The sequence below is a fragment of the Populus euphratica genome, unplaced genomic scaffold (genome assembly GCF_000495115.2).
Source record: "Populus euphratica unplaced genomic scaffold, PopEup_1.0 scaffold21.1, whole genome shotgun sequence".
Lineage (NCBI taxonomy): Eukaryota > Viridiplantae > Streptophyta > Magnoliopsida > Malpighiales > Salicaceae > Populus > Populus euphratica.
The window spans coordinates 734739-746331 of NW_011499887.1; the positions used below are offsets into that span (position 1 = coordinate 734739).

At 29.7% G+C, this 11593-nt stretch overlaps 1 protein-coding gene and 1 long non-coding RNA gene across 2 annotated transcripts in view; both read right to left on the minus strand.

Moving 5' to 3' along the window:
* Positions 1–11593, minus strand: part of LOC105130498 (putative disease resistance protein RGA3) — a 64086-nt gene that overhangs the window by 17543 nt on the left and 34950 nt on the right. The gene's annotated exons all lie outside the window — the stretch shown is intronic.
* Positions 7662–11593, minus strand: part of LOC105130501 (uncharacterized) — a 13809-nt gene continuing 9877 nt past the window's right edge. Inside the window, exon 3 of the long non-coding RNA XR_843246.1 lies at positions 7662–7676. This is a non-coding gene — a long non-coding RNA (uncharacterized LOC105130501). The remainder of the gene's footprint in view (positions 7677–11593) is intronic.

An 11593-nucleotide genomic window follows, 5' to 3' on the forward strand; every position in this document is an offset into this window, starting at 1 on the left:
AACAGTACTTGAAGACAAAATGTAGATAAAACAAAATAAAATCATGCCAACAATAATTCATATGTTATTAAATTATAATGTTACTTTCGTGTGTATTGAGATTTTCTTTTAAATTACAAAAGAAATTGTAACAGTAAAGCTGAAATTTAATATTAGAAATATTGGAATAAGTTGCGTGGACAAAATTAAAGTTTGATTTACTGCGCGAGACCAGATCACGTGTCTCCTTAGTGTTCATTATTTAAGATACGTGGCAGAAGTTGAATCTTGAAATTAGTGTACACAAATTGGTAGTTGGCACACATGAAGACGACGCAGGCAAATCATCACTTGAATAAAGAAAACTCCCGTCTCCACTCTTGCTTAAATCCTCTCCCTTTCCTGAGAGTATTAAATTCAGTAAACGACATTGGATTCTAGTTTTTTTTTTTTTAAAAAAAGATAAAATTAAATTTTATGGTTTATTATTAATTTATATTGTTTGTTTATTTAATGTAGAATATATTCTTCTACACTCTCTTGTAAAATGATATGGGCTTTCGTTAAAATATTGTTTTGTTTGAAAACAAGTTAAATGTTTTTAGTGTTTTTTTTTAATTTTTGATATTGGTGTATTAAAACTTAAAAAGCTTGGAAGAGCTGCAAGATGCAAGCTTTGTTGAAGAAACAAGAGGACAATTGCTCCACGTGAATGGCAAAGGGGGTGATTATTAGGTTGGTTGCTTAATTTAATATTTTTTCAAATTAAAATACCAAGCACAATACCAAGCCGTGACAATATGTTTGAAAACTCTTAACAGGATGACACAATGCTAAAGACTTCTCTCAAAATAAGACATTACATCCCACAGGATTACAGATTCTTCATGCTGTGCTCCCAAGTAAAATCGTACCATCTAAACAGTGTAATAGTCCGAAATCTTGCATGTTCATCTTCCTCTTTGTGCTGTTGAGACACTTTGTCTCGCTCTCTTTTTCATGGCTCGGCCTTAACTTTCCTTGACTCTGCACTCGCTTCGTGCCTTGGCGCTAGCTCTTTGTTGATTCGAGAAGTTCAGATGCAGCAGCAGGAGTGTTCGTCTTAGTTAGAAGATGTGAAAAGGAGACAATACAAGGAAAAGGGCTAAACAACAAATGAAATAATAGATATATAATTAATTTAGAGATGCCAGAACATCACCGGTCAGAATTCCCAACAGAAAGAACATGAAGACAAAAGGAATCGTCCTGCCTGACTTGCGGAGGAGCTTGTCCGTAGTCGACCACTAGGCTCCATGGAATGGAACAAGAACTCTTATGGGGGGATGCCAATCACGGCGATGTTAGCATCGTTTTTTATGTTTTATTTTATTTTTGATCAGTTGATAGTATAAAGAATATTCAAACTAGTTTGCAAGTTCATGGCGAATTTAGTTAATTCTTTAAGAAGTTACTTGTGCAGAAGAGATAAGAATATATTAATTCAAGAAAAAAATAAATATATTTTTAAAATAATTTTAAAGTGAATTTATATTGTATATGAAAAAAAAACATTAAGATGACCAATATATATATATATATATATATATATATATATATATATATATACATAATGTGTTTAACATAGAAGTGAAGGTTTCAGTAGTAGTATTACTATTTCGTTCTTGTTAATAAAAGTAGTACAAAGAAAAAGGCATAATAATGAAAGTTTCTTCTTCTTTACACCCCAAAAAATACATTCCATTATAGGAAAAAAAATATTTTTTCAATTAATTTCATATACTTAATCCAAATTTAGTTTTTATTAATTTTTCCTTACCTATCTCACGGATTTAATTTGTTAAAAAAACTATTTATTTCTCTTTATTCTTTTATTATCAAATAAAAAAGTATAATTTATTGTAATAACATATTCCACACAAAAAGAATTCCTTAATTAAGTTTTTTTTTATAAAATCATATGAGTAAAATAAATAATAATTAATTGTAAATTTATTAATAATATTCAAAGAATAAATTAATAATTTTTTTGAAATTTCATTTTTCAAAGACTCTAAAATAATTTTATCCGACATAACTAAATGAATAAAAAAAGAAAAAAAAAACTGGTCAGGCAAGGTAGGCCTAGCATGCTAGGGCTTGCCAAACCTAGCCTGAACAGAGTCATTGACCCGTTGTCCCTGCAAACAATCGAAAAATGGAGGGCCCTTCATTTGGATTCCAAACATATGTAACATGTGTTTGATAGTGAATTTTTTTTTTTTTTATTTTAAATTAATTTTTTTTATTTTTTAATTATTTTAATATGTTGATAACAAAAATAAATTTAAAAAAAATAAAAAATATATAGTTTCAATACTTCTCTGAAAACAATAATTTAAAAAACAATTAATGCAACACGTGCCAACAACCCATGAACACTCATTTTCAACCTCAACCTCGAGACATATTTTAGTTCACCGAAAAGAGACACGAGCATAGAAATTCAGACCTATAGTACAACAAATCTTAGACAAATACAAAAGAAAAGTGTTCTAGAGGAGACAGAGAGTTTACTCATTAACATTTAGGGTAGCCTAATGATACATATTAGGCTAGCTTAAAGATATGGGTAAAGATTACGATGCATTTGATTGTCTAAAGATTATTACGTACAATGATAAAAGGTACAATTATTGTTCAAAGCATGAGACAGAGACAGAATTCCTAAGTGTCACTGTTGATTCGGGTGCTTGCTTGGCGTTTCAAGTATTCTCTTCCACCACTTTCTCCGAGAAATACATGGTGTCTGCAACAATGTTCAAGCATGTGGGGATTGCATTGAAATCCCTCCCTTCATTCCATGTAGCAGAAAGGATTGACTAGTTGCCTTGTTTTCTGGAAGCTATGGCCTGATTAGAAGCAAGATTGTTACCCCAGAAATCATTTAGCATAGCAAGTGCTAAGCGACTATCACTCTCTCGTCCCCTCGGCAACGGACTGTGTTAAATTTGACGGTTTTGTTTGTTTTTATATTTTAAAATTTTTTAAAAAAATTAATTTTTTTATATTTTTATTTTAAATTAATATTTTTTTAGTTTTTTAATCATTTTAATATGATAATATAAGATGGTGTAGCTAGGCAAAACACCACTAAATTATGAAAGAAAACTTCCATTAATTTCCACTTTCCTTAAATAACTGAGATTCGGTTCTATTTAAGAAATTAATTATTCGTGCATATATGCATGGAGGGAGAGTATTAGATTAAATGACTGAGATTCGATTCTATTTAAAAATAAATAAATCTTGTGATGGATGATTTATTATTATTATTATATTGTTTATTTATTCAATGAAGGATTTTTAACAATAATTATTTATATATGTTTATAATAATCTATTCTATTAAATTCCAAACAAAAAAAATACATTATATTCAAAATTTCAAACTAAAAATCTATATAATGTTTATGATTTGAATCACCCCAAATGAAAAAAATAAAGTCTCACTTTATATTAAAGTTTTATATTAAATGATAAAAAGTAATTACATTAATTTTAAAATATTTCTCAAATCAATTTCTATTCTTACATTTTTTGTGAAATTTATATAGTAAGAAAATATTTTTTTTGGAAAACTTTCTCTATTAATTATATTTTGAAGATTTGTTTTTCATCCCGAGGAAGTAATAATCAAATAATCAATTTGTTTTGTGAAATAGGTTGACAATCATTTTAGAAATTTGAATATACATGTATAAGGTTTCTTAAATGACCAAATCTCTCTCATTCCTTCGTTCCTTACTTCCGACTTTATCCCCCCAAAAAAATACATTCCATTATAGGAAAAAAAAATATTTTTCATTTAATTTCATAAAACTTAATCCAAATTTGGTGTTTTATTAATTTTTCCTTACCTATCTCACGGATTTACTTTGTTAAAAAAACTATTTATTTCTCTTTATTCTTTTATTATCAAATAAAAAAGTATAATTTATTGTAATAACATATTCCACACAAAAAGAATTCCTTAATTAAGTTTTTTTTATAAAATCATATGAGTAAAATAAATAATAATTAACTGTAAATTTATTAAGAATATTTAAAGAATAAAGTAATAATTTTTTTGAAATTTCATTTTTCAAAGACTCTGAAATAATTTTACCCAACATAACTAAACAAATAAGAAAAGAAAAGAAAAAATTGATCAGGCAAGGCAGGCCTAGCATGCTTGGGCTTGCCAAACCTAGCCGGAACAAAGTCATTGACCCGTTGTCCCTGCAAAGTATCGAAAAAATGGAGGGCCCTTGATTTGGCTTCCAAACACATGTAACATGTGTTTGACAGTGAGTTTTAATATATTTTTTTTATTAAAATTTAATTTTTTTATTTTAAATTAATATTTTTGAATTGTTTTAATATGCGGATATCAAAAAATAAATTTTTAAAAAATAAAAAAAATATATTATTTTTAAACTTTTCTGAAAACAAAAATTTTAAAAATAATTAAAGCCACAGTTACCAACAACCCATAAACGCTCATTTTCAACCTCAACCTCGAGACATATTTTAGTTCACCGAAAAGAGACACGAGCATAGAAATTCAGACCTATAGTACAACAAATCTTAGACAAATACAAAAGAAAAGTGTTCTAGAGGAGACAGAGAGTTTACTCATTAACATTTAGGGTAGCCTAATGATATATATTAGGCTAGCTTAAAGATATGGCTAAAGATTATTATGTACAGGGACAAAAGGTACAGTTATTTTTCAAGCATGAGGCAGAAAAAGAAATCTTAAATGTCCCTGTTGCTTCGGGTGCTTGCTTGGCGTATCAAGTATTCTCTTTCTTCAACCATTTAGATTTTAGATGTGGGTGAAGTTATATAAATTTAAAATCTAAATAAAAAATATTTTAAACCATAATATCTATTACAATCTCAAACAAACTCTTTTAACCACAGATTCTTGCTAAGAAGATAAGTAATCTTCTGTGTATCCCCAGTAAACTTCATGAATGTGCTGTTTTTTTTAAATCTTTGATGTTGCCACAACACTGCAAATAATTGTGTGGTGGTTTGTGTTGAAATTAAGCTAAATTAATTTTGATTTTTAAAAAAATAAAAAAAATTGGTTTAATTAAATGAATCAATTGATCGATTTAAAAACAATTAACTGGATTAGTTGACAAAATATAATTTATATTCATATTAAATTTTTTTATATTAGTTTAATTTTTTAATTATCTAGAATTGTATACTTATAAAAAAATTTATAATTTAAAATTATTAGAAGTAGAAAAAAAACCTATAGAAATAGTGAAAACACTTAATTTGGTGTAGTTATCTTAGAACACACATGTTTTACTTCCTGCAATTTGAAACTCAGAACAAAACAATGGGGTGTTTGCTATGTGGTTTCTAGATATGGATTCGACTGAGTAACGTGTCCCCATCTCAGCTGCCATCCGCTTCCCACCATCCCAACAAAAGGCCACCATTAATTTAATGCTGGATCAGACCCTCCTTGATGTGTCCACCTCTTGAGGGAGACGCGTGATGAACTGGCAATGGGATAAATCATTCTTCAAATATTGAGTAAACCTTTATTTGATCTCTCTGTACTTTTAGTGAAATGCTTAGCTGATCCCTTTGGTCGAAAAAATCCAATGTCGAATCCTATATTTTTCATATTTATTACTAACTTGGTTCTTTCAATTAGTGTTTTTACTTGAAAAATTAACTTTGTTTTCTCTAAAATATGTTTCATTGGAATTCAAATTTAAAAAATTAAAATTAATTGCATTTTTAAAGGACAATTTAAAAATTACAAAGAATAAATAACAGCTAATTGCGGTCAAGAAACCAACTTATGGTTTTCAAAACAGCAGGAACTAACTTACAAGATTATTAAAATAAAAAAAACATAGGAATTAAATTAGAATTTACTCTTAAACATTTTAAACATCTTAGTTCAAGGCATGACATATATTCAAAGCATTTGCATGGACCATGCGCACAAGCATTAATTTGCATGTTACTCCGACAAAAAGATAGGGGTCTGGATCTCTCCGAGGATTAGATAAGGTACGGCTAACCAGCCCCTTTAATTGACCTGACCTTTTTCCATGTGGCGTCCATTGTCTCTTTCTCACATCTCCTCATGAAGACGAGCATTCCCGCACATCGACTTTTCGATTTAACAAGGTTGCACAGAGCCAGTGCAGAGTCAAGCAAAGTTAAGGCCAAACCAACGAAATGATAAGAATTTAGAATTAAAAAAATTATTTTTTTATAATTTTAGATTTAGTTACTGAAAATTTATATAATTATTAATTTTAAAATTTGTAAAATTAGTTATAATACATGTAAACTAGCCCATAATACTCCCATTAATTAAAAAAAAAATTAAGGCCAAACCATGAAAAAAAAAAACAGTAAATAAAATGAATTGCCTCATTAACCCAAAAAAAAAAACATGAATAGAAAAGCTTAGAACTTTTGCACTGTTTACTTACTAAACATGAAGAATCTATAATTTTTTTGCCATATTTTTCTATTATTCATCAATTTTCTTCTCTCTTAGATTTTATTGTGAAGAAATATGTTTTTAGAGATTTTATTGTGAAGAAATATGTTTGTTTTTTACCTTAGTATAGGTTATTTTTGTGTCATATGGGACATTTTAGAAATTATAATCAATTAATTTTGAAGATTATATATATATATATATATATATATATATATATATATATATTAAAATTTTAACTGGTTAACAAAAATTTTATAATATAAAACTAATTAAGTAAAAGAAAAGATATTATCATCCTTAAATGTCTTACTTAAAATAAATTGTATCGCTAGTTTTGTTTTAAATTATTATGGTATTGATAGTCTGTTCATACTATTCCTGATTTTAGTATAAGTAAATATACAAATAATCTTAATTTTGAAATTGATAAATATTATGTGAAGAAAAGATATAATATTCCTGACATTGGGGTTTAGAATAATTTTAAATTCTAGCGTCCATTATTTTTAATGTTGATGTTAGTGAATACTAAGAGTATTTTTAATTTTAATATTAGTGAGTATGAATATTCCTGATTTTGATACTAGTGATTATTGGATTAAAAATTATTTTTAATTTTAATACTAGTACACTTAAGTTTGATATTAATAAATATTAAGTATATTTTTAATTGTGGCATTGATGAATTCAAATGTTTATGAGGAAATGAGAAAAAAAGAATTTTGATAAAAATTATTTTTTTGTTGAAAATTTAGAAGGTGCGTTTTTCTATTGTTCAAGGCGGTCACTCGTTATGAGTTCATTGCCCTCAAACATGGACAAAAATATCATTTTTATTTATAAAGACAGAGTTAAGGGTTTTGTTATTTTAGAAATTTAAATATGTTAGTCTAATGGGATTTTTAATTTTAATAAAGTTCAAACACTTTTAATCCACATACAACAAAAATAAACTTGAAAATATGCCAACTCCAAAGTATTATATGTCTTTATATAAAGATACTAGCAAAAAAATAATGTATATTTTGTTTTTTTAAAAATACTAAGATAAACATTTTTTTTTTAAAAAAAAAATTTGAAATAATTTGATGTGATAAAACAAAATAGAAAAACCACGTTGCTAAGTAAGGTTATGTCCCCACACCTTCCTCTACCATCTTATATATCTCTCTCTTTTCTTTTCCTTTTTTGGTTAAATACCCCAATCACGTGTTTTTATCTCAAACATATATCAACAAATCAAGGATAGGGAAAAGGAAGAAGATCAAGTTGACAATAATGCATCAATTTTCAATAGCACCCAACTAACTAAAGGCAATTCTAAAGACATAATATATTATGCCTTTTTCTTCGTGCTCCTTTTATTAACAAGAACGAAATCCTCATCCTCCTGAAACCTTCACTTCCATGTTAAGTTTTGTATGAACCCAACATTCCACTCCAAGACCCTCGCAGTAGCAGACGGTAGTTATTTAGCAAAAGAAAACTCATGTCTGTGATCTTAGCAAAACAACCAAATCAATACGCTATATGGAGTCTCTCTGCACTCATGATTTTTCTTGGATGATCATGCTTCCTGTACTGAGGACCCACGCAAGCTAAACAAGACTATCTATGGAACTCTTTATAAAATGGGATCAGGTTTATGAACAATTAAACCTGATATATATTACCCTGGATATATCCCTTTTTTGAGGGATCACTGTTGCTGCTTCAATGCGGCGTTGATGTTGCTAAGATGGTTCCTTGGTCCTGACTGGAGAATGGTGGCTGGCTACTTTTGGAAGCTTTTGTTTAGCTGACCTGATTCCTTTAGTGACGGGGAATATATGATCTGTAAATCCAGAATGTAGGCAGGTGATGGCTTTGTCCTTCTTGAGTTTTTCTTTTTCATGCGCTTTCATTTAAGCCATTGTGGCTACAACATTCCACGAGCCTTGAGATCTTAGATAAAATCTCATTTTAACAGCCCAAATATGATAATGTTCGGTACCATTGAACATTGAAATTACAAATGCAATATTACTTGAAGTAGACATAGAAACAAAAGAAAAAATAAATCGCTAGTGTTTATACTCACCCTTTTTGTGTTTAGCACTCAAAATGCTTGCCTCACAGCCCGTAAGATAGAAGTTTTGATACCATTAATAGAATTCTAAGTTGTCATGTAACATTGATTTGAGAAGAGGAAAAATAAATTCTAAAGAGCAGAGTTGAGTATGAAAGATCAATACTTTTAATTAATTGAGAATGTCTATTTAAATGCTTGCAAAGAACTTGAAATTAATAAAAACTCTCAACAACCTTGAGAGATTATTGGTCTTCTAATAACAAACTCTACAGCAAATCCTGAGACAGAATCTGATATGAAAACAATTACAATGAAATTCAAATAATTGGCTGCACTTAAATCTATCATAAATAGATTCTAACAATACTCACATTAATTCTTGAAGACTATTACAGACAGTCCAGGACCTTTTGATGGCAGTCCTTTAGTCAATCAACAGTAAGATAACTGGAGAACTGGGGAAAGTAAAATAGAATGTTAGACTCATGCAGCAACAAGGACATTGAAAAGAACTATACTTGATTAATTCTCATACTTCGTTTCATGTGGATGTGCGGTATTCATTTCATCCACTATGCAGAGGAGTGTTCACAGATGATTCTACATACCAGCTGAGGCAGAATCCAAGCATCACTGTCAACCTTCAGTTGAAAAAAGTTCACACATCAATCAACGTTTGAAAACAGATACGAACTTCAGTAAATGTTCCCAAATCATGCATAAAATCTATCCTTCTCCACTTCATGAAAGAATGACCTCCACAGTAGATTCTCAAAGCACTTAACACCAGCAATTTCAAGACACCTACCACCTGAATTTGAAGAGCTAGCTAACCGTAGTGCAATCCAAAGTCGAATCAATGATTTCACATCTATCTCATGACCTTTTGGAAATAAGCTACAGTATGCAAAACAGTACTTCATATACGATGGAAGAAAGGATTGGGATGTTCATGATTTACGTTAGGTGTGGTAAAGTATATTAATCATTCTAAAGTCTAGCAGGAACTTTCTTGGAATAATATATTCACATGATCCACAAGTTGTACTAGCCTAATTGGATTGTAAAATTTACATGTTCAAATCCTAGCACCTTGATGTTGCATGGGCTTCATTGTTCATACAGGAAACAGGTTGCAATTTCTTTAATAAATAGCAGGTAACCTAGGACATCACTTGTACAAATCGTAGGTTCCAAGGGCCAAGATTATGCAGAGCACAAGATCAAGAAGGACACCGGAATATAGACATCTTCAACCTTCAGGAGAATAATAATCATTACTATGTTGCCAGCAGCTGTAGATTTATTTGTACGATTTTGCATCACCTCCGCTTATGATACCTTTATCTGACAACCTAATAATCATACGCTCAGAATTAGTATTCCTCTCATCTCATTAATTTCCTGCTTCTCTACTTTCCTCTTGACGGGATTAATGAAGAGTTTTGCATAAATACACTCCTAGCCGCCGCAAATTGGATGCACCACTTGTCTCATAAACCCTCATGAAAATCAAAATGGATTCACAAAAATTCAAAAAGAGGTTCTTCGTTTGTTTTGTTTATTATTATTTGCCACTGTTAAGTCGAGTGGTTTGCATTACCGTCCTCAGAGATCATATCAGAATGTAGCAGTACAGAAGTACAGATCCTTGCACTTTAACTAAGTAAAAGTTGAAGACCAGTAAGTATCTACAAGCGGTTTTGTTAGGTCTCCGATAAGAAGAAAAATAATAGAACGCAACTGCATTCATCATAATGAGCCCTGGAACCAAATCATTTATCATAATCTATTTTTCATCCATTTGCTTTTAATTTAATTTTGAAAAAATATTTTGAGAGTGCCCAAATCACCATATCCAACCCCAACACATTGAAACGAAAGCTTCAAAATGGTTCCCCAATTCGGTGCCTGCATTTGATTCAAGCAAGTACGTATTCATGCAATATTACTTTTTATTTATTTTTTAAATGATAAAATGAACTGCTTGATTTCCAAAACATTAATTCACTCCGGGTTCCTGATTCATACACGCACACATAAACGATTTAACAGTTTGTTTGGTAAAAAATTGTGACAAGAGGGGAGGGAATGGAGGAGTCGGAAAGGGATAGAAAAAAATTTGTGGAGATAATTTTCCTTGTCTGGATAGAATAGTGAATGAAAGGGTAATAAACATTAAATATCATTAATACCTTTTTAATTGAATGTAAACAGAAGAAATGATAAATAGGATAAAATTGGATTTTGCAAAAGCAAATAAAGATAAATAATAAGTTAATGTCGAGAAATTATAAAGCTATTTCCTTCCCCTCTTGGTCGCTCTCAATTTAAGGGTAAGACTTTAAAGGGAAGTAAATTTTATTGTGTTTGAGATATATTTTCAAAATACTTTTTCTGCTTGAAGTATGGAGTAATAATAATAATAATAATAATTGTTATAACCTAATTTTGACTTATTTGTTTTTAATAAAATTAAAATTTGAAATTAAAAAATTAAGAATTTATTTTAATTAAAAATATAATTTGTTAATTTGTGAGAAAACTAAAAGCTACAATATTACTTGCTCCGCTGGTGTGTGTTCTTTACTCGCAATAAAAGTTGGTTTGATAGGGATGGGGAGGTTGAAGCAGCCCCTGCTAGGTTTGATGGAAGGCTGTTACTGTTGGGAAAACTAGGAACAACCAGACACCAATTTACCCGGATTAATTCAGCGGAATACAATTATAATTCACAAATCCCAATTCTTTCCCTCTTTGTGCAGTAAAACAGAATCAAACAATGATGAAAAATAATGCAAATAATCACAAAATCAACACCAAGATTTTTAACGTGGAAAACCCGATGCGGGAAAAACCACGGGACCGTAGTCCACCTAAAAACTTCCACTATCAACAAATAATGGGTTCACAATCATTCTTCCTCAGATTCAACTAAGGGATACAACATATATATCATCAAGAACAACTTATTCTCGGATTACAACAAGATTAAAGGAGAATTATTTGAGAAAAACTCACAATACTGA